The sequence below is a fragment of the Macaca thibetana genome, chromosome 7 (assembly GCF_024542745.1).
Source record: "Macaca thibetana thibetana isolate TM-01 chromosome 7, ASM2454274v1, whole genome shotgun sequence".
NCBI classification, from domain to species: domain Eukaryota; kingdom Metazoa; phylum Chordata; class Mammalia; order Primates; family Cercopithecidae; genus Macaca; species Macaca thibetana.
Window position 1 is genome coordinate 119,730,878 of NC_065584.1, and position 25,077 is coordinate 119,755,954.

The 25,077-nt window shown below is 35.6% G+C and overlaps 1 protein-coding gene and 1 pseudogene across 1 annotated transcript in view; one reads left to right on the forward strand and one right to left on the reverse strand.

Moving 5' to 3' along the window:
• The window catches only part of DPH6 (diphthamine biosynthesis 6), a 338,217-nt gene that overhangs the window by 90,625 nt on the left and 222,515 nt on the right, over positions 1-25,077 (reverse strand). Inside the window, exon 9 of the transcript XR_007727317.1 lies at positions 9,750-9,921. The gene's annotated coding sequence lies outside the window, so the exon portion shown is untranslated. The remainder of the gene's footprint in view (positions 1-9,749; positions 9,922-25,077) is intronic.
• Positions 4,909-6,139, forward strand: LOC126958848 (histone-lysine N-methyltransferase SETMAR-like; annotated as a pseudogene).

Genomic DNA, 25,077 nt, shown 5'->3' on the forward strand with positions numbered 1-25,077 from the left:
CTAAGGACATGATGAAGTAGGTCACTAAGAAAAAGAATATTTAATATTCAAGTGAAAAAATATTTTCCTCAAGCGATCCTAGAGTTAGCACAAGTGGAATGACTGATTGTGGCAATGCATAAATTAGAAAAGACAGCATAAAAAGAGGAGGCATGTTTGTATGATAATTATCTCATATCACTCCTAATGAAAATTAGTTGTGTGAAACTTGCCTTCTTAGAGACAGAATTCATAGTAACTGCCTTAAACCCATTTTAAAGAGCAAAAAGGCACAGAGGGAAACAAGCATTTCATGCTGTTTTTCTCCTCTACTAACAAAAGGAAGTGAGATGAACCAATTTTCCTCAAAGTTTGCCAATCATTTCTTTGATGAAACTTCTAGAGTATGAAATGTTGCAAAATGGAACTAATTCATTAAGTTGCTTATTTTCTGAACAGCAGATCTTAAAAGTGATTCCTCTCAGGTTGAGGTTAAAAAGACATATTTTTTGGCGAAAATAAAATACCTTCCACTTTTAACCGACCAGCACATTTCTGAAAGTTACCTTTAGAATTAATCAGATGTTTCAGAGTGATGTGTGGATCTTGAAATGTGAACATCTATCATCAGTGGGATCCTCCTGTGTGCACTTTTTGGCTGTCACTAGCACTTTTCTTATGCCAGCTCTTGAAATCACAAATTTTGGGCCTAGAAGAAAACTTTTTTTTTTCTTTTTTCTTTTTTTTTCCCCCTGTGTCACAGCAGTTTTAGAGCAGTAACTCAAACTTAGGTGAACATTTGAATCACTTGGAAACCCAGAACCCATTCCAGACCTATTAAATCAGAGTGAAACTCATGCATCGGCACCACTTAACGATGGAGCTCAGATTGAGAACACCACGTGGAACGAGAGTGGATATTCTTTAGGGACAGCGGGATTCATTTCACAAAAATGGCATTTTCGCAAAATAATTGAAGCACTAGGCGTTCCCCATGCTGTCCTCTAACCAGGCTCTGGAAATTTAAGGGTTATAATCACAACAGTTTTAACTCTTCAAACTCTGCCTTTTTGCACATTGTAAAAAGGGCCAATAAGGGACTGTTCTAGGGTAGGCAGTCCCGCCTTGCATGCCCTATGGCTTCTCTCATTTTAGCTGAGGAACAGTGGGGCAAGAAAAGAGGATCTTTTTTCACTTTTGACAGGTTACAAAAAAAGTAGCAATTTTTGCCTACAAAACTACATTGCAATTATGAATGGGAAGAAGGGGTTAGGATGTAGGTGGAAGCTTAAATCATAAACAGGACAGGACATAATAACCTTATGTGAATGCCTTTTAGAGCTACTCAAAACAATATGTCACGTATATGTAAATTTCTGTGTAATAGTACTAGCTGATAGAATAACCTGAAGTTCAGCTTTAAAAGGAATGACTACTACTAATATTACCTTCTGATTACTAATAGTACCTTCTTTAATGCTCACTGTTCTGTTTAGATCATAAACTGGCAGGGTGTGGCGGCTCACACCTGTAATCCCAGCACTTTGGGAGGTCGAGGCGGGTGGATCACCTGAGGTTGGGAGTTTGAGACCAGCCTGACCAACATGGAGAAACCCCGTCTCTACTAAAAATAAAAAAAATAAAAAATTATCCAGGCGAGGTGGCACATGCCTGTAATCCCAGCTACTCGAGAGGCTGAGGCAGGAGAATCGCTTGAACCCAGGAGGTAGAGGTTGCAGTGAGCCGAGATTGGGCCACTGCACTCCAGCCTGGGCAACAAGAGTGAAACGCTCTCTCAAAAATAACAACAAGAAGAACAACAACAAAAAACCAAAAAACTGTATCATAAATTATACTAAAAGAGATTGGAGAATTATTATTGAACAGAGAATTCAGTCTAAAAGGAGAGGTAAGACACAAGAATTACACATAGTACTTAATAAACATTAGGTGCCATATGATTATGGTAATTATTAATTTAAAAACAACAGGTTTTAAAGGCAATTTACAAGCACTGAAAACAAAAATGCACACCCTCAGATTTCAATCACATCTTGGCAACTGAAGACTGCTTTTTTTCCTCTACATCCCCACAAGTGGTTATACCATGTCATCTTTGAAAATAAATGGCAGTCTTACTCTTTTTTCTTTAGAAAAATATAATTCAAGACAATTACAAAAAAATTTCTGTCTTCAAATATCTGACAAATTTGTCTACAATAAAGCTAACTTAAAAATTATTACCAAATATATGCCCTCCTTATGACTATTAATCCAAGTTTAGAAATTTATGTTCAATGCTTTGGAGCAAGAAAGAAAAAAAAAGACATACACACAGAGAGCGAGAGAGACGGGAATGGCATTAAGATCTGCTTTAAGTACAGTTATCTGAAATGTTCTCTTGTTTTGACTTATTCCAGAAGGAAAACTTGAAACAATGATTAAATGAGTATAAGTTACAAAGAGGCATATTTTAGCTCAACATAAGGATTTTTAAAATAGAGTTGTCCAACAGAATGGATTGTTTCAGGAAATGATGAGCTCCTTTGCTGAAGATATCCAAATTGAGACCGGATGAGCATATGCCAAGGATGCTGCAGAAAACATTTCTGCACTGTGTGGGAGGTTAGCCAACAGAAGATGATGTCTTAGGTTCCTTCCAACGCTAAGTTTTATAATCTTATGACTATCCAAACACGAATAACTACTTTAATGATACAGAGTCTGAAGCCTGGTTAAAAAAATGAAAAAAGAAAAAAAAAAAAAAAAAAGAACAGGAAAAACAAACAAACTTTACTTGGGTACCAGGGAAAACAGACTATATGAAGACGTTTCGTCTTTTTTTAAATGCTGAGATAAGGAAAGCTACTATATTTTAAAAGCATATATTTTATGATGCATGCAATTATTTTATAAAATCTAGTACAAACAATAAAGCATGCATTTCCAAAAGATAAATGAGCTGAGGAATAAGAAATTATTTGCTGAATGATTTGTACAATTATTGAATTACAGAAGAGTATAAGAAGGTAGGCAGAAAGCCAATGAAGGACTGAGCAAGGTTTTTACACAGTCTCATAGTCCTATGGAGACAAAAACTAGATTTTAGAAACTTCCAAGGGAGAGGGATCCTGGTTAAAAATCCCAGGATCTCGACTGGGAATTCAGGTGTCCACGTACTGGAAAAGCAGAGATAAACAAGAGGCAGGCTGAGCATTACAAAATCTGTAACTGAGTCCCAGAATTAAGATAATCTGCCAACACTCTAATGGCCAAACAGATTCATGGAGAGAAGTAACATTATCCAGAATCACTATAGTTTAACAAACACAATATTTAGCATTAATAAAGAAAGGAATAACAGACATGACACAAAACAGGACAGGAGGGGAAAAAACCCAGATCCACAGGTGACTCATTTATTGAAATTAATTTGCTAAAATTAAAAAGAAGTGTATTTCCTTCTTTTGCATATAGTTATCTGGTTTTCCCAGCATCATTCATTGGAGAGATTGTCCTTTCCTCATTGTATGCTATTGGTGCCTTTGTCAAAGACAAGTGGGCTTTAAGCGTATGGATTCATATCTGGGTTCTCTAGCTTATTCCATTGGTCTATGTGTTTGTTTTTATACCAGTACCATGTAGATTTGGTTATTATAGCTTTGTAGTAAATTTTGAAGTCAGGCTGGGTGCAATGGCTCACACCTGTAATCCCAGCACTTTGGGAGGCTGAGGCCGGTGGATCACTTGAGGTCAGGAGTTTGAGATCAGCTTGGCCAACATGGTGAAACTCCATCTCTACTAAAAATACAAAAAAAAAAAATTATCTGGGTGTAGTGGCAGGTGCCTATAATCCCAGCTACTTGGAAGGCTGAGGCAGGAGAATGGCTTGAACCCAGGAGGTGGAGGCTGCAGTGAGGTGAGATTGCACCACTGCACTCCAGTATGGTCTACAGAGTGAGACTCAGTTTAATTTTTTTTTTTTTTTTTTTTAAATCAAGTAGTGTAATGTCTCCAGCTTTGTTCTTTTGGCTCAGGATTGCTTCAGCCATTTGGAGTCTTTCATGGTTTTATACACATTTCAGGATTTTTTTTTCTATTTCTGTGAAGAACGTCCTTGGTATTTGGATAGGGACTACAATGAATCTGTAAATTGCTTTGGGGAGTACTGTCAATTTAACAATATTAATTCTTCCAATCCATGAGCATGGAATATCTTTTCTTTTTGTCTTATCTTCAATTTCTTTCATCAGTGTTTTATACTTTTTATTGTACAGATCTTTCAGTTCTTTGGTTAAATTGATTCCTAGGTATTATGTATTATTCGTAGCTATTGCAAATGAGATTGTTTCCTTGATTTACTTCTCAGATTGTTTGTTGTTGGTGTATATAAACACTACTGATTTTTGTATCCTGTAATTATGGAATTCATTTATCAGTTCTAACATTTTTTTTTGGTGGCATCTTTAGGTTTTTCTAAAAAGAAAATCATGTTGTGTGTGTACAGGGCTATTCATACACAAAAAGTAAATCAAAATTGACTTAAGACTTAAATCTAAGACCTGAAACAATGAAACTACTAGAAGAAAACATTGGAGAATGACTCCAGGGCATTTGTCTAGGCAAATATTTATTTTGTGTAAGGCATCAAAAGCACCGGTCACCAAAGCAGAAATGGACAAATGGGATCATGTCAAGTTAAAAAGCTTCTGCACAGCAAAGAAAATGATCAATAGAGTGAAGATACAACCCACAGAATGGGAGAAAATATTGCAATCTTGTATCATACAAGGGATTAATAGCCAGAATATATAAGGAGCTCAAACAATTCAATAGCAAAAAACAAACAAACAAAAAAATCAAATTAAAAAAATGGTCAAGAGCTCTGAATAGACATTTCTCAAAAGAAGACATACAAATGGTCAACAAATATATGAAAAAATACTCAACATCAGTAATCAGAGAAATGTAAGTTGGTGCAGAAGTAACTGTGGTTTTAGCATTGTTGAAATTTGCCATTTGATATTGGAATACATTTTTAAATAAATGTGGTTATGACATACATCATTTTAACGCATATTTTTCTTTTTTTTGCTAATGACTTATTACTTGGTATTTATTTTATGTTTATTTTAGGCTATGGAAATGATGTTAGACAAAAAGCAAATTCGAGCGATTTTCTTATTTGACTTCAAAATGGGTGGTAAAGCAGCGGAGACAACTGGCAACATCAACAATGCATTTGGTCTGGGAACTGCTAACAAACGTCCAGTGCACTGGTGGTTCGAGAAGTTTCACAAAGGAGGTAAGAGCCTTGAAGATGAGGAGTACAGTGGCCAGCTGTTGGAAGTTGACAACAACCAACTGAGAGCAATCATTGAAGGTGATCTTTTAACAACTACACGAGAAGTTGCCAAAGAACTCAATGTCAACCATTCTACGGTCATTTGGTATTTGAATCAAATTGGAAAGGTGAAAAAGCTAGATAAGTGGGTGCCTTATGAGCTTAGCAAAAATAAAAAAAATCATTGTATTGAAGCGTCATCTTCTCTTATTCTATGCAACAGCAATGAATCATTTCTTGATGGGATTGTGACATGTGACAAAAAGTGGATTTTATACCACAACTGGTGATAATCAGCTCAGTGGTTGGACCAAGAAGAAGCTCCAAAACACTTTCTACAGCCAAACTTGCACCAAAAAAAGGTCACGGTCATTGTTTGGTGGTCTGCTGCTGGTCTGATTCATTACAGCTTTCTGAATCCTGGTGAAATTATATCTGAGACGTATGCTCAGCAAATTGATGAGATGAACCAAAAACTGCAACGCCCGCAGCCAGCATCGGTCAACAGAAAGGGCCCAGTTCTTCACGACAACACCTGACCACATGTCGCACAACCAACACTTCAAAAGTTGAACAAATTGGGCTACAAAGTTTTGCCTCATCCGCCGTATTCACCTGACCTCTCACCAACCAACGCCCACTTCAAGCATCTTGACAACCTTTTGCAGGGAAAATGCTTCCACAACCAGCAGAATGCAGAAAATGCTTTCCAAGAGTTTGTTGAATCCTAAAGCACAAATTTTTACACTATAGGAATAAACAAACATTTCTTATTGGCAAAAATGTGTTGATTGTAATGGTTCCTATTTTGATTAATAAAGATGTGTTTGAGCATAGTTATAATGGTTTAAAATTCAGAGTCAGCAACTGCAAATACTTTGCAACAATGACATATTATCTCTCCCCAGTCCAAATGGTTTATGTCAAAAAGACAGGCAGTAGCAGATGCTGGTGAGGATGTGGAAAAGGGGAACCCTCATACACTGTTGGTGGGAATGTAAATTAGCAGAGAAACTATGGAGTATAGAGGTTTCTCAAAAAACTAAAAATATAACTACCATATGATCCAGTAATTCCACTACTGGGTATATATCCAAAATAAAGGAAATCAATATATTAAAGAGATATCTGCACTCCCATGTTTATTGCAGCATTATTCACAATAGTCAAAATATGGAATCAACCTAAGTGTGTAGGAACAGATGAATGGATGAAGAAAATGTGGTATAGATACACAATGAAACATTATTCAGCTGCAAAAAAAGGCCAAAATTCTGTCATTTGCAGCAACATGGATGGAACTGGAAGTCATTATATTAAGTGAAATAAGCCAAGCACAGAAAGACAAGTAATGGATGTTCATACTCAATGTGGGAACTAAAAAAGTTGATCTTGAGAAGACAGAGAGTAGGTTGGTGGTTACCAGATGCCAGGAAGGGTAGGGGGAAGGGAGATATGAAGATAAATTGATTAATAGATACAAATATATGGTTTAATAGAAGAAATAAGACCTAGTATTTGATAAATCATTAGGATGGCTACAGTTTACAATAATTTATTGTACATTTCAAAATAGTTAGAAAAGAATAATTCAAATGTTTCTAGAATTTTTAAAAAAGTTAAGGTAATAGATATTCCAAGTATATCGATTTGATCTTTACAAATTATATGAATGTATTAAATTATTGACATGTACCCCAAAACTATGTACATCTGTTATGCATCAAGAAAAAATTGTTTCAAAAAAGAGCTGTGATTAATATGTCAAAAATAGATGATAGGATGAATAATTTATAGATTCCAGAGAGCTGGCTGGAATGGATAAAAAAGAACCGAAAGGCAACCTGAAACTTAAAAAAATGAAATCACTGAAACTAAGGACTTATTAGGTAGGTTAAATAGAATACTGGAAGCTGAAGAGAGGTTTAGTGATTTAGAAGAAATGCCAGAAAGTATTTAAGCTGAAACTTGGTGAACAAAAAGAATGGAAGTACTGAGAAGATTATAGCTATATAGGCCTGGTAAAAAGTTGTATCTAATTAGAGTCCCAGAGGGAGCAGAAGAGAAAAAAATAGGACAGAACAATTTAAGTAATAAAGGCAAAAATTTCCAAAGTGAAAGACATGTGGGCAAAGAAAACCACACCTAGTTATAGTACAGCAAAACTGATGAAAACCAAAGACAAAGGACAAAGAAAAAAACCAGAAAACAGATAAATGGCAAAAGTATACATTACCTTCAAAGGTATAGCAGTAAGAATTATGGTTAACTTCTTAACAGAAATAATAAAAGACACACAATGGAAATATATCTTCAAGATGCCAAAAGAGAACTGTCTTTCTAGAATTTTATACCCAGCAAAAAACTCTCCAGGGCCGGGCACAATGGCCCAACCCTGTAATCCCAGCTCTTTGTAAGGCTGATGCGGGCAGATTGCTTGCGCCAAGGAGTTTGAGACAAGCCTGGGCAACATGGTGAAACCCCATCTCTACAAAAAATACAAAAAATTAGCCAGGCATTGCAGTGTGTGCCGGTAGTCTCAGCTACTTGGGAGGCTGAGACAGGAGGATCGCTTGAGCCCGGAAGGCGGAGGTTGCAGTGTTCTGAGATTGTGCCACTGCACCACTCCATCCTGGGTGACAGAGACAGACTCTGAAAAAAGAAAGAAAGTAAGTACTAAGAAAGAAAGAAGAAAGAAAGAAAGAAAGAAAGAAAGAAAGAAAGAAAGAAAGAAAGAGAAATAAAGAGAGAAAGAAAGAAAAAAAAGAAAGAAAGGAAGGGAAGAAGGAAAGAAAGAGAGAGAAAAAGGAAGAGGAAGGAAGGAAGGAAGGAAGGAAGAAAGGAAGGAAGGAAAATACTCCTGAAACAAGAAGGCAAAATAAAGACATTTCCAGACTAACAACAGCATGTAAAATTTTCACCAGCATATTCTCACTAAAATATATACTAACATGAGTTCTGCTGGACCAAAAAAAAAGGAAAAAAAAAGATTCCAAATGGATACACAGAAATTCAGAAAGGAATGAAATATTACAGAAAGAATAAAAATGTGGGTGAATATAAATGGTTATTGATTGTAAAAAACAGTAATTATAATGTCTTCCGGGAGCTAAAACATACGTAGGACTAAAATGATTAATAATACAAAGGATGGTAATAAATAAAGTTAAAATACTTTACAGACCTAGCATTGTCCAAGAAGTGTAAATATCTGAAAAGTTATATTAGGTTGTAATAAGTCCAGGCAATATATTGTATTCCTCAGCATATGCAGTAAAACACAGTAAATGAATGTATAATTAATAAACCAATAAAGGGGGGAATAGAATAATGAAGAATGCCTAATTAACTTAAATATTGTAAAGAAGAAAAAAAAAGGAGCATATAATAGGAGAGACATGCAGAAAATAGAGGATAAGTATAAACACAAATATATCAGTAAGTATATTAAAAGCAATCACTCCAATTAAAAGCCAAATATTTTCAAACTGGATTAAAAGTACAACCAGATGTTGCTTAAAAGGCATATTCCTTAAATATAAGCATAGAGAAAGGTTAGAAATAAAAAAGGTAGAAAAAGATACACTATGGAAATATTAACCAAAAGAAAGTTGGTATAGTTATTTTATTATTGAAGTAGAACGTGTAGCAAAATAAAATCCACCAGGAAAAGAAAATAATTCTAAATTTGATTTCACATATCTTCAAATAACTAAAGCAAAAACTAACAGAACTTAAAGGAGAAAACAAATCCATACAACCACCTCTCTCAGTTACTTATAAAGAAAAAATTAGCAAAGATATAGAAGATCTAAAGAAAACTTTTAGTAAACGTTTCTAAATTTTCATGTATATAACAGAGCACACAATGATAAGAGAATACATATTCTTTACGAGTGCATATAAATCATTTACCAAAATTGGTTGTGTGCTAGGCCATAAAGCAAGCCTCAATGAATTTAAAGAAACTAAAATCATATGAAGTACATTCTTTGACCACTATTTAATTAAGCTAGAAATCAATAACTAAAAACAACAAATATCTTTGCTTCATAGCCTAAACTAAGACTGCAACACATAAGAACTACTGGAAGTCTTCCACTGCAGAAACTGATCCAGGAATCATTTTCACATTTAAAACTGTACTAAAAAAGACATTTTATTTTTAGTTAATTACCAAAAAATTTGTGTATAATGTATTTGGAATAGCTTTTCCTAGATGAAATCATATATAAATATATTTTATGGGATTTTTTCATAGGATTGTAATCAAGGTCTTGCATTTTAAAGCTGTCAATATACATACTTGCGATCACTAATGCGTTTTTATTTTTAAACTTTGTTATTGAAAAAGAGCCAGCTGGTCAACTTACTTCACCTACTTGGTTGCCACAAAAACAAAAAAACCTTAAGCAAGTCTACTAACCTTCACAGACTAACTATAGTGTCCAGTGCTAGCAGGTGCCTAGTGAGAAATACTCTGAATGTGCAGGATTGTTTTAGGTGGAGAGAGACCATCACCAATCTTCATGTCACTCTGGTGGACAAGGCAGTCTGCTGAGAAAAGTACTTCTGGCAACATGGTTTCTACGCACATTCTGAAAAATAAACCAAATGTGAAAGAAAATTAAAAAACCCCAAGGTAATGAATGTGAAAGGCTCTTCCCTCAAATCTTAAGATGACATGTATCTTCAATGTAGATGCTATAAAAAAAAAAGAATTAAAAAAAATCTTAAGATTATATTGTTGTGGTTCAAGGTGACCAACTGAACTTAAGTATTTATGTCTCATCCCTTTCCAAATTCTCCTGAAGTGACAGTAGAAAGGTAAATCTAAAAATAAATTCTTAGAGGTTGAGCACCACGACTCACACTTGTAATCCCAGCACCTTTGCAGGCCGAGGCAGATGGGTCACCTGAGGCCTGGAGTTTAAGACCAGGCTGTCCAATATGGAGAAACCCCGTCTCCACTAAAAATACAAAAATTAGCCAGGCGTATTGGTGCATGCCTATAATCCCAATTACTCAGGAGGCTGAGGCACGAGAGTTGCTTGACCATGAGAGATGGAGGTTGTAGTGAGCCAAGATCAGCCACTGCACTCCAGCCTGGGTGACAGAGCGAGACTGTGTCTCAAGAAATATATGTGTTTATTATATATATTTATTTATATAGTATATATTTATTTATAATAATATATAATAAAAATATATTTTTAGAAATAGTGCAAAGTTAGAGGCATGCTACCAACATACAAGAACAGTAAGAAATTTCTGGAAAATGTAAAGCAAGATTAGGAAAGAAAGACTGAAAAAGAATTACAAGGCTGAGAATTTGCAAAACCCAAAAAGAAAAAGAAATGACGTTAAGCCTAACAAATTCTTATACTCTTTTCCTGTTTGCCATTTTACATGGAGCTATGTGAAAATTAGTCTGTCCAACCTTTCAGTTCATTAAACTGATCTTTAGTTTGTTCTTTCTACTTTTCAGTCCAACTACTGATTTTTAAAAAATCACTAATCATTTCATTTTCATGGCTTTTTTTTCAGACATATTATCTGCTTGAATGTCACTAAAAAAATTAAGTAATTCTGAAATTTCATTTATCTCCCAAATTAATTTTGTTTTCCCAAGGGATATATTATTTTGTTTGTTAAGGTTGATGCCGCTTTGTCTGGTTCTTATGTTGTTAGCTGGAACATATTTCAAATGAAAATGTTCACCTGGCTCCAAGGGTGCAGATGATTACATGGGTTCTGGACACACCGTCAGCTGGCTTGTATGCTTGGATATCTCTTGAGTGTATATACTTCCTTCTCTTTTTGGGTCCATAAGTCAGAGGAGACTCTACCCAATCAAAGGTTCCTTCGGGAATGTCCCACATCAGATTTAGATTTTTGTATTTGTGGCTTTATCCTGTATGTAAGAAAGCCAACCGCTTTGCAAGCAGAGTGCTCGTGCAATTGTTTTACTACCCCATAATTAAATAGCTGGCTCTCCAGACATAGCCTTTTCCTTCTAGTTCCCTGCAGTTGTTAACCTTGGGCTTATTTTCATGGTTCCTTTTGTTTTGTAGAATCTTTTCCTTCTCTGTGGAGTTGCAGGGTCATCTTTGTTGTAATTGGCCATCCACCTTATTCTATTTCTCTTATACCTTCCAAAAACTCACACTGCTAATGGCACTCTTCCCTGCTGTCTAAAGTTGCTATAGATTTATTATTATTTTATATTTCTTCTGTCATTTCAATGTAATTTTGGGAGGGAGAAAAAAATAAAAGCTCTCAAAATATTCAGTCAGTTTTCTGAACCCTGACCTCTCTGAAGGGTCTCCCTAAATTCCATGGGTATGAGTGGAGTCAGCTGGTCATCAGAAATGGAAAAGTCTGGAAAAAACCCTCAAAAGGCCAATCTTAGGTTCTTCAATTGTGATGTTATCTACAGGAGCAACTAGGGAAGTCACAAATCTTGTGACCTCTGATCCCATGATGACCTCTGAGCAGTAAGGGATTATAGAAACTATGCCTACATTTTAGCAGAGTTCAGTTTCCTTCTGTAATCCTAATCTTGTGGTCTTTCAATAGTTTTACAAAGGCAGTTTAGCTTTGGAGAGCGCTATCATCACCCTTGCTTTAAGGTTAAACTATAAACTAAATTCCTCCCATGGTTAGCTTGGCCTATGCCAAGGACAGAGTGAAGACAGCCAGCTTATAAGGCTCGAAGCAAGATGGAGCCAACTATGTCATATTTCTCCTACTGTCATAAGTTTGTAAAGGTGGTTTCAAAAGAGGCCAGGCGCAACAGAATACACAGGAGTAAATACCAAATACTTTCATCTACAGAGTTCAAAAACAAGCAAAACTAATCATCTATGTATTAATTGTGAGAACCGTGGTTACTTTCTGGAAAGAGGGGAGCAATAGTGACTGCGAAGGGCACAAAGAAGGGAGAACTTCTGTGGTTTTGATAACATTTTATTTCTTGCCTTGGGTAATAGTTATACAGGTGTGATCTCTTTGTAAACATTCATTAAGTTGTATTCTTGATTTGTGCTCTTTTCTCTGTGGGAATACTTCAATAAGAAGGTAAGAAAAAAGGCAGTTTTATGGATTTTCTAAAAAAGGTCTTCCTAATACTATTTCACTCATCTAGAGGTGACTCTGAATAGACACGCTTCTTCCCGCTTCTCAATTTGTACTGCCACTGTAATTTCCTGACGGGTTCATCCTGACCACTTCACAGACAAAATCAATTCACTGAGATTCTGGCACTGCAGTAGAGAAAGAGTTTAACTGACGGGAACCCGGCCCACACAGGAGAACTGAAGTTATCACTCAAATATGTCTCTCCAAAGACTCAGGGGTTAGGGTTTTTATGGAGAATTTAGTGGGCAGGGGGCCAGGAAATGGGTGTTGCTGATTGGTTGGGGATGAAATCACAAGGGTGTGGAAAACAGCCCTCATGCACTGAGTCTACCTCCGGTGGGGCTGCAGGACCAGTTGAGTCATGAGTCATGGGTCCATGTGGGGACGTGGGGTCAGTCTGAAAAAATATCTTGAGAACCAATCTTAGCTTCTACATAGTGATGTTATCTACAGGAATAATTGGAAAAGTCACAAATCTTGTGACCTCTGGCCACATGAATCTTGAGCAGTAAGGGATTATAGACACTATGCCTACATTTTAGCCACATTGAAGCCCTTTCCATAATCCTATTCTTACAAAGGAGGTTTTTGGTCTCTAAGCAAGGAGAGGGTTAGATTAGGGAGGGACTATTGTCATACTTGCCTTAAACTATAAAGAAAATTCCTCCCAAGGTCAGCTTGGCCCTTGCCTAGGAATGACCAAGGATGGCTTGGAGGTCAGAAGCAAAATGGAGTCAACTATGTCAGATTTCTTTTACTATCATAATTCTGCAAAGGCAGTTTCACAACCATTTTCTAATAATTTTTGGTCATGTCAAACCTATATGATTTAAAATTTCCTTTCCTTGTCTTTTCTGTATCGCTACATTTCTGTTTTGCTTTGGAGTTGGACAGTAGAACCCTGAGAGCATCTACCAAATTTTGGGTGGGAGCTTTAATCTGAATAATTATACGTTTTTAAAACTAAGGACAATTTTCTTCTATTTTCAAAAATTATTTTTCTACCACTACCTATTTATTCCTATTTATTTGAAAGTGTGACCTCCTCAAATTCTCCTCTATATCTCTTAATTTTTCTCCCATATTTTCCAAACTGTTCTGTATTGTGGGACATTTCCTGGATTAGTAGGAAACTACTTGATTATCAGCTTGTTCTTATACTCTAAAACTCTATTATATGCCTCTGAACATCATGTTTATCTCAGGTTGTACCTACTTGATTGAAGGAATAAAAAAAATAGGAAAACTCTCTTCAGTTTTCAGAAGGAGTTTAACAACGCCTTTGAACAGAATTTTTAACATTTTCATTCAAATATTGTTATTTAAACAACAAATAAAAGAATAAAAGAAAAAATAATGAAGACAATGTTCACGGATGACTTCGAGATGGATTTTAATCCTTTTCTTCTCAAATCCTGTATTAGTGGGGACATAAAGTAATTAAATTGGATTTTTAAAAACAAGGTCAAATTCTGAACATGGCATTAAAAAATCTATTTAAGGATGATGTTATTAAGGTATAAGAGGCTTTAGATGTGTCACTTTTCTGTGAATGTCTTCAAGTCAGCTTTCTCATAGAGAATTTTGGTTTTATGTCTGGCTTTACACATTTTTGGTTTTGTTTCAATGAACATATTTATGGGACTACAGCCAAGAGAGTGTGCCATTTGGGGAAGGAGGGAAAACATTTTGTTTCCTTTTTTTTTCTTAAGGTATTTTTATTTACAGAGTGAACACAGGATGTCATCAGACTTCAAAATCTGAACAGTAGAGGTGACTTTGTCAACATCACTTTGCTCCCAAAGTCAGTAGCTTTCCACAACAGTGCAGTTGCCAGCTGACCTCTTTAGTTACTGCCACATTTAGACATTTTAATAAAAGGCTATTGTTCACTTTATGCTGGATCATTTCATCTTTATGTATTGTTTGCCCAAAGAGAATTCACTTAAAAGTAAGGATTAATGCTCTAAAGTTATTCTATCATCAAATTGCTTTAACAGTACAGGGGAATTATTTTCACAATTACTAATAAAACAACTAAATGTAGCACAAGAATTCATCCAATAAATATTTGCTAAGCATCAGTACTGAGGAACCATTGCTATCAGAATTCTGTGGGAAATAGTTTTATAACATATGACAAATTTCTACACTTAAATTTCTCATTTAAAATTTCATAGCTAAATACCTTGAGAAAAGTACCAAATATTCTTATATAATCCTTCAATAACAGAGTTATAATATAGGTATTTTGCTGACCTATGGAGAAGCCATATTGCAAAGAGGTTAAAGCAGAGGCATCAAAGCCGGTGTGCTTGAGTGTATCCCACCACTGGCTTGCTATGTAAATTTGACCTCATGAACTTCTAGATGCCTCAGCTTCATCATCTGTAAAATGAGGATAATAACAGTACATAAATCAGGTTGTTGTGAGGATAAATGAGTTAATACAGTGCCCAGCATATGGTAAACATCAAATAAAATTTAGCTAATTCCTCACCCTTTCTAGTAGGGGACAATAGAGCAATAGAGAATGTCTGAAGATGCCATATTAGTAGAGAGATAATGTGCTGCATAAAGTTATAAGGCATCTTTCTAAATAGTTACAAATAGAAATTGCTAACTGGAGAAGTAGGAGGAATGGGAGGGAAAATAAATCCTATTTTTCTTAAACTCAACAAAAGTAAGACGAAGAATATAATACAGATAAGTGCATCAGTTACGTAGATACAAAACTGTTCCTTCCTTCTACTGTGCCTTATAATGTTGTTACTTAAGCTGTTCTCAGTCCTTTCTAGCAGTTCCTTTTACAACTTCTAACATTTCCTCTCCTCTATCTCCCAAAGACAGCTCTTATATTTGAAACCTGCACTCAGGACCAGGAGATAAAAGATTGTCACTGAAACTGAGAACATGCATTGCAGATAGCAATAATCAGGAATCAAGATGCTTGTCCATAAATATAAACTGATAGTCAATAATTACCAAAATTGAAGCAAAACCAATTCAGGCACGAAAAAGAGGCATGAGGCATTGAACTCAACAAACAAAAGAATTTTACCTTTTAGGAAACTGAATTAATATGGGAAACAAAATAAAATTATAATTAGTATCAGATAAATTAGGAAAGATGTGTCTGTCTTAACAAAACTGGCTGCTATGAAAGTGAAACAATGATAAGTTTAAATAAAACAAAATCTTAGTACTTGGGATGAATAGCAGAAGGAACAGATAGAATCATCAGCTTATTGAGCTGGAAGATTGAGCTGAAGAATTTTTATATAGCCCAGTGCAAAAAATCACAAAAAGATGGAAAAAGTACAGGAGTTTGTTACATTTGGTGCCCTTGATTTCTCCTTTTTGGATTTGAAGGTTCCTTAGCATCACATGTGATTGCGCATTTGCTGTTCAGATTTTGAAGTTTGCCATTTTCCCCTAATTAGTTTATATGTTTAATACGTTCCTCATCTGAATTCCAGCTGGGCTTTTTTTGTTGTTGTTGTTCAAATTGACAAACTGAATCTAAAATGTTCATGGAAATGCAAACGGTTAAAAAATACCAAGATAATTCTAACAAACAAAGCTGGAGGACTTATGCTATTAAATATCAAGACTTACTTAAAAGCTACTATAATTCAGACATTGCGGTATTAGAACAAAAGTAGACAATTAGACCAAGAAACAGATAAAAGAGTTTGGAAAAAGGGACACAGTTGTATGAATACTTAATTTATGAGAAAGGTAACACTGCATAGCCCTGGAGAATTATCCTTTTCATCAATGGGGCTGATTCCATTGTATGTACATGTGGAAAACATAAAATCTAACACCTAACCTCACTTCATCCACAAAAATCAGCTGGGGGTGGAGGAGGGAGGATACTGTAGATCTAAATCTGGAAGGTAAACAATAAACTTTCTAGAAGATATCATAACATTTCTTCAAGGCCTTGAACTTGTAAATGTTTTCTTAAAGAGGACACTGAAAGCACTAACCATAAGGGAAAAATAATAAACTGTACTGCACTAAATTGACAAATTCTGCTCATACAAGATACCATTAAAACAGTGAAAAGTCAAACAACAGAATGGGAAAAGATATCTCCAATAAAAATATTTGACAAAGTTCTCAAATCTAGAATGTATAAAGAAATAATGTAAATCAATAAAAAGGACAGATAACACAATAGAAAAATAGACAAGACACAAAATGGCTGATAAATACATGGAGAGAAGTTCAATCTCAGTATTAATTAGGTAAATGTAAACTAAAACCAACACGAGATACCACAACATACAAATCAGAATAGAAAAAATTTTAAAAACCCCGACAGTACTAACTGTTGACAAAGATATGGAACAAAAACAATACATTGCTGATGGAAGTGGGAATTGGCACCATGAGTTTAGAAAATTGTCAGTGTTTTCTGAACTCGAACATGTGTAAACTTACTCTGTCTCACCTTTACTTTTATTGTATTCTCTCCTCCAACATTGAATTTTTTCACATCCACAGATAAAAATAGCATAAACATATTATCATTTTTCTTGAAAACAGTCAAAACTGATTTAGATTTGTCAAATACAAAATATAACTACCTATTAAAGCTCAATTGTCTTTGCAAATTTTGTATATGGAAATACTAAGTTACATACATAATTAATAATTCAGTTTTTACTTTTAGTTTCTTTTAAAATTAGCCAAATAATCTTTTAAAATTTAAAAATAACTTTTTTTAAGAGACAGGGTCTTTCCGTTGCCTGGGCTGGGTACAGTGGTGCAAATGTGATTTACTGCAGGCTCAACCTCTTAGGTTCAAGCGATCCTCCTACCTCAGCCTCCTGAGTAGTGGGGACTACAGACATGCACCACCATGCCCAGCTAATTTTTAAAAAAATTTTTTGTAGAGATGGGGTCTTGCTATATTGCCCAGGCTGGTCTCAAACTCTTGGGTTCAAGCAACCCTCTCACCTCAGCCTCCCAAAGTTCTGTGATTACAGGCATGAGCCACCATGTCTGGCATGCAAGTAGTCTTATAAGTGACAGAATAATTGTGCTTTATGTAGTATTCAATAAATATTTACCAAGTCCCTTCAGGATGTCAGAATTTTTACCTCCCCATCCCTACCTCACTAAGAACCTACATTCTAGCTGAGGATCACAGACAGTATGAAAAACTGAAGAAGTAAAATATATCCCATGTTAGACAGGGATGAGTGTTAAACAGACATTTAAGGCAAGGAACCAGCAGAGGAAATATTAGAGTGGGAGTGTGGCATTCATACAGTAGCCAGGAAAGACCTTGCTGAGAAGGTGACATGTAAGAGGCATGAAGAAGTGAGCCATGCCAGTATTTGGGAGAAGAACTACAAGTGCAAAGCCCCTATAAAATGTCCAAATTTCCACATAAGGAATTTGCCTTAATCATTCAAATCTTGTATACTGCAATCTACACTGGTTACATTATGTGTAATGCTGCAAGCTTTTGCAGCATAAAAAACATTGTAGTTCTTGCTTAGCAGTTGTAGTCTAGTTTGTAAATGCTTCCTAAAATCAACTTTCTGAAATCAAATATAATTTTTCTGTTCCAAAAGTACTGACAAAAAAGGTTCTTTAAACAGTGGTGAGTGAGCGAAGTGAAAGTCAGGAGATGTGTTCCAGTGCCATCTTTGCTGCTCACTTGTTGTGAGACTTTGGTCTCTAACTTCCCTAGGCCTTGGTTTCCTCATCTAGGAAATAAGACAGCTGGGTTGATTCAGAGGTTTTAAGCCCGTGCTTTATTAGAAAAATAGAGTATTTTGAGTAACTTTAGACTGAGCAGCCCCTCTCTAGTTTGACTCTCTACCTTACCATATCAAACCTTACCAACGTATGCCATGACCACTTGGCTACTCAGTTATTTGCTTAACTCCTGATCAAATACATTGCAAACCCTCCAGCTACAACAGCATAATGCTATGACTACTGTATCTTGTTTATTTAAACTCCTCTACAACATAAGAGCTTCTCTGTTCAGTTCACTCATCTTCACTGCAACATGAACCATCAAAACTTCAATGCACTTGGACGAAGTTAGGCAAACTTATATATATATATATAAATAAAAATTAATGAGCTCCATATTTCCTCATTGTGAAAAGGTAGAGTCTATCATAGCCTCTACCACTATTTTCAGGTCCTCTGTGTCATCATACTCTCTCTTGCTCCTAGGCTTTAAAATGCTATTAATTATCCCTGACAGGCACCAGTTTTCTCCTTCTTTCTGCATCTTCACCTGGTAACCCCTTTGACACCTGGAATGCAAAAATCTGAGTTAGGTGCATTTCTTTCTCTTTCTCTTTTTGTCTCTCTCTCTCCTCTACTTTGTATAATTACATGTATTTTCCCCACTAGACTCTAAACGTTGTGAGTATGGAAAATGTCTATTTTATTCTCTGTAATAAATCCAGCAACTAGCATAATACTTGACACAGAGTAGGTGCTTAAAAAGTATTGCTAAGTGAACCCAGGAGGCAGAGCTTGCAGTGAGCCGAGATCCCGCCACTGCACTCCAGCCTGGGCGACAGAGTGAGACTCCGTCTCAAAAAAAAAAAAGTATTGCTAAATGAATGTTATGGAAAGACTGGATATGACCGACCAAAAGAAGAAAAGGTGATCAGAGAACAAGGTACTAAGAGGAAATAAAGACTCAAATTATTTATCAAGGAAGATAATGTGAAGTTATGTAAAACTAAAGAAGAATCCTTGTCACAATTCTTAACATTGAGATTTTTTAAATGAATTGTTCCAAATAGGTAGGAAAATAATGTCATTAGTTCAAACAGACACTTCCTTGTGGGTCGGTGTATTAGTCCATTTTCATGCTCCTGATAAATTGCCCGAGACTGGGCAATTTGCTAAAGAAAGAGGTTTAATTGGACTCACAGTTCCACATGGCTGGGGAAGCCTCAACAATCATGGTGGAAGGCAAGGAGGAGTAACTCCCATCTTACATGGATGGCAGCGGGCAGAGAGAGAATGAGGAAGATGCAAAAGCGGAAACCCCTGATAAAGCCATCAGATCTCATAAGACTTATTCACTACTGCAAGAACAGTATGGGGGAAACTGCCCCCATGATTCAATTACCTCCCACTGGGTCCCTCCCATATGGGAATTACGGGAGTACAATTCAAGATGAGATTTGGGTGGAGACACAGAGCCAAACCATATCAGTCAGTAGAAGATATTAGAAGATACAGACTCATGGTGATTGAGGTCCACATAAGCATGATAATCTATAATACCAGATAATTACAATGTGTATTAGCCATTATTAACACTCAGAATGTATTGATTTCTAAGATTATTATACACAAATGTATCTAGTAGTAGCAGATAGCATTTGTGTATATATAGAATGCAGGGAAATAGAGTTGTGATTGAGAGAGGTGTCAGTTTTCAATAAATAAAATAAAATAAAAGACAAGGATTCTCCATAAACTATTTGCATTGAGGCAACTTATTTTAATTTTACTATTATTTAGCTTAGTTGTGAAATTCTAAATACCTGAATTTCTAAATTTGGACTTCTAAATTCCTTTGACAAAATTTATCTTCCTTGTGGTTAACTAAATCAATTAACCTTGCAAAGGGAAGGTTAAAGGGACTTCTGTATGCTACATTCTCACAGCATGAAAGAGAACAGGCAGAGAAGCCTGAGTGAACTGCTGGTAGGGTTCAAGGAAAGGCTTGTACAAGCAGATGATCAGTTCTGTTCTTGCTAAAATTTGGCAAAGAAATACATTGTGGTTTCTTCAGATGACAGCATCATAATTCACTTAGCTCTCCCCTACCTTTTCACAAAAAGGCCAAAACCCCACAGGAAATGTGAGCACTGACATTTTTTACTCAGGATCAAAAACTGACTATTTGCCAGAAATTGAAAACAATATAGCTAAAACAGTAAATACACAGTAATGTGTTGAAAGAAATAGGCTGTTGGACTGGTCAGTGACACAATCCATCATTTCTATTTTAACTTCTGATGGATAGAAAGGTTAAAAAAAATATATGTTTGGATTGGCAGATTTCCATGCAAATATAATGACAACCAAACAAATATTAGAGAACCTTTTTGCATTAATTTACAGATTATGCTCCAAAGATTTACACTAAACATGTGTTTTAACGACAAGTTTGATTATACATTTCTACTTGATTTCCAGGCAGTTAAAAGCTAGCTTAAGGGCCATCTAGAAGGCATGATTTCTTCGCTTTCTACAAAATGCTAAAGCTTCTTTATCATTCCGTATTCAGCCATGAACTCAGCTGCACAAGCCAAATGTAAAGATTTTATGGGCCAATCTATCATGCGAATACGTGAACAAGAATACAAGCCTACTCATGCAGACACTAAGGGTGATTTCCATTTTTATGAATGAAAAAGAACCCTGCATAAACATTCTTTATTTAAAGTTTTAAATGAAGAAAGATGCAAAACAAAATGGAAGCATTTTGTTTTATATGTCAATATCTTGTAAGAGGGGCAAAGTAAGGAATCTGGCTCACATGATTCCCAAGACAGCAATATCTCCTTTGCATTAAGTACATAAATGAGATTTATGGCCACTGACCTAATCTTAGATGCCAAAATGTACAGCAGGAACAGCTTTCTGAAAAACTTAATTTAAAATTATGGTGTTAACAAAAGCACTTTAGGAAGCAGAAAACCTACCCAGCATACATACACATATGCATTTGAGACCTGACTATAGAAAGGAGGCTTGGTTATTTGCATAAAGCTTTAGAATACATTTCTGACACACTTCAAATCCACAGGTTTTACTTTTTCTCTCTACAACCTCGATGTTTTTGAATTTCTAAATAATTACATATCACCAGACAGTCAATGTTAATCATTAAACATCATTTAATACCAGACACGTATAGATTCAGGTTTTGGGAAGGATAAAAATAAAGAAAAATAAATAAACCTGTTAATTTATTTTCTGTTTTTAAAGGTAATTTTGTTACTCACTAAATACTAACTAAATTAGCACCTTGGAGAAAAGAAAAGGCTTAAGCAGCTGCATGTAACATGCTTTCTCCACTGAATGAGAGAAACGTGGCTCAGATGTTGCTAGTCCGCTGGTACCTGGTGGGAGGTTTTCTTGAATACACTGGTTTTTGACCTTCAAGAGTAAGATAAAATAAAGAAAACAGTAAATGAAACCTATCATGACAGATGTCAAATAAACACTTTCCTAATACAGTCCCATAAAACAGAATTCCTGGAAAAAATAACATCCTACAGAATGAAATGTCAAGTTAAGGAAATATGTCCCTTCCTTTATCACTGGGTTTTAACAAGTGAACTATGCATAGTTAAAGAAGGTAAACATACAGTAACAAATGCTCTTTAAATGATCTCAAAATTCAAGAGTTTTTACTTTAAAATATAGATTTGAAGCATTTAAATGTACATTTCAGGTATATATAAATCTATCATCTCCCTGAAACAGATAAACCATGCTACTACATAACATGTACATAGGGCTAAAAAGGTTTTTAGAGTACCATTGAAAATTTGAAATGAAAATGCAGGATTCAAAAGAACACTGGGTGCTATAAGTTATTGGAAGATTTAATCTTAAATTCCTATCTTTGTTTGGGTTGTTCCAAAAGAGAGTCTAACATTCGAACTTGGATGTTGGTAATTTTTTTGGAAGATGAATCCCAGAAAGCAGAGTGAGGAGAATGAGACAGGGAAGGAAAAGTCAATAATGCTATTGAGTTGTTTAATGATCTGGGCAGCCAAGGATCAATTCTACTGGGGATTTTCTGAGGAATTCTGTAGAATGTGCCCTAAAATTGTTCATCTGAAAGATGTCAGGTTGGTGCCTTTATTCTCAATATCCTGTCTTGTCTCCATTATTGAGGATTGCTGCAGGTGGTGGCAAGTCTCTCACCCTTCCAGTCTTCCCTGACACAAGAGCTGAGGGAGAGCCTTTGGCTTCAGAGAAAGCTCTGAGGCAGAAGAATGGAGAAATGCATGCCCGGAGCTTTTGGTAGAGCATTGTCACTGTGTCCAAAACTGTTTGACACCACTGTAGCTGCGACCATAGACAGGACAACAGCACATAATGGGAGTACCAAAATCCTGTGCTCCAGATGCCAAGTCAGCTACAAAAACTCCCTACGTTACTTCGAATCAGCTCCTAGGATGGAAATTGATAAGACTCTTCATAAACAAAGTTTTTGTATTGTATTCCTAAATTTTAAAATATCAGAAAATAATTTATAAAAATAATTCACATATTCATATAACCAATCCAATATCATTTCCAATTAACATATTTTTGGTGCGTGAGTATATGTGGGTTTTCAGAAGAAATTAATGAAAAAATTAGGCAAGAGGATAAATTTGAAAGTTAAAAGAAAAAAGGAGCCAATGACACTAAAAGAGAGAAAGAAAAAATATTTATGACAACCAATTTTTACATTGCATCTGCACTACAAAATGAATTAAAAGGAAAGTAATATAATTTGATCAGTTGTATTCCTTTTTATCTCAATAAAGAACAATCTGGCTTGGACTAGTTTCACCTTTTTCAACTGGTTGTTTTGGCATCATGAACACATTGTCTTAATCGTACTTTTTAAAAGGCCATATATTATTGCATTTAAAATTGCTGAGGCCTTGGGGTGAGATGCCTGTTTGAATTCCCACTCTACAACTTACCAGGTGTGCAAAATGGTGACAAGGATAGTACTTAGTAATATTCAATAATTGGTAATTTAGAATTAAATTATATAAGACATATGGAGCCCTCGAAAGAGTGTCTATCTCAACGTAGATGCTCAGTACTATTAGTGACAATAACTATTGTTAATGTTATTGTTAAATTAGGAAGTAAGAAGTCATAACAAGTTTGTAATTGTATGTGCATGCATGCACGTACAATTAACACTACAAAGCAATAAAGGAGAAAAAGAAAATATAAATGATTCAAATATACACTATTTTGTAGAAGGGGAGTCAATGATTTTCAGACGGGAGGTGAAGTTTCATTTTGGTCCTCTTCCTTTGTTAAAGAAAGGATGTTATCCTCACACAGTTCACTTCAAATGTGCAGTTATCCATACACAGCTTGTGTGAGGATGTCAAGTAAGAAGGAAAAAGATTAGTGAGCAGAATAAGAAATGGGGAATCAGGAAGCTAAAAAAAAAAAAAAAAAAAGCTGAAATTGAATAAGTTAAGTGCAATTTAAATTTAGTGAAACTAAAACATTAAAAAGTGAGCAGTGGCCGGGCGCGGTGGCTCAAGCCTGTAATCACAGCACTTTGGGAGACCGAGGCAGGCGGATGACGAGGTCAGGAGATCAAGACCATCCTGGCTAACACGGTGAAACTCCGTCTCTACTAAAAAAATACAAAAATCTAGCCAGGCAAGGTGGCGGGCGCCTGTAGTCCCAGCTACTTGGGAGGCTGAGGCAGGAGAATGGCATAAACCCGGGAGGCGGAGCTTGCAGTGAGCTGAGATCCGGCCACTGCACTTCAGCCTGGGCGACACAGCGACACTCCATCTCAAAAAAAAAAAAAAAAAAAAAAAAAAAAAAAAAGTGAGCAGTTTATCTATTAATGAAAAAGACTAATATCTGAGAATGGCAAACAGATGGATATTGGTGATGCAATGTGGCCAATGACCATGTAAAATAACAGAAGTCACACAGCAATGATACGAATACTTGGTATCTTGCAATCATGCAAAGGAGCAAAAGTATTATACTACAAAAGGCATAGAGTTAGGCTATGAATTGCTCAAAGAAAAGGGAAAAATATCAGATAGCTATTATAGGAAGAAAAGACAAAGTAAAAAAGCATCAATTAAAATACTCCAGTAGGAAAAAGGTTGATCATGCAATGTCAGGCCATCATTAGGAAGTAATAGGCTAGCACCATTAATAAATGATTCCAATTACATAAATTAGTTAATACATAAATTAATAACCTTGTCCAAAACTGGCCAAAGTAATACACATGATGAAACTTAAAGCACTGAGCATACCTGTAAGAAATTAAACTTATATTCATTCTGGGTCAAATTTGTATATTGCATATTACACTGTGGGTGGGAGTGTAAATTAGGTCAACCATTGTGGAATACAGTGTGGTGATTCCTGAAAGACCTAGAGGCAGAAATAGCATTTGACCCAGCAATCCCATTACTGAGTACATACCCAAAGGAATACAAATTATTCTATTATAAAGATACATGCACCCATAGGTTCATTGCAGCACTATTCACAATAGCAAAGACATGGAATCAGCCTAAATGCCCATCAATGACAGACTAGACAAAGAAACTGTGGTACATATACCCCCATGGAATACTATGCAGCCATAAAGAACAAGATCTTGTCCTTTGCAGGGACATGGATGGAGTTGGAAGCTATTATCCAGCAAACTAACATAAGAACAGAGAACCAAACATGGATCTAAGTACTATAGGGATCTAATGGGCATCAAACAGGCCATGGATGTCCATTTTTAATTTTTCAAAGTCCTCTAAATTTGTATTTAAAAATGGAATAGGGAAGGATACTTACATAAGATTCTGTAATTTCAGGCCAAA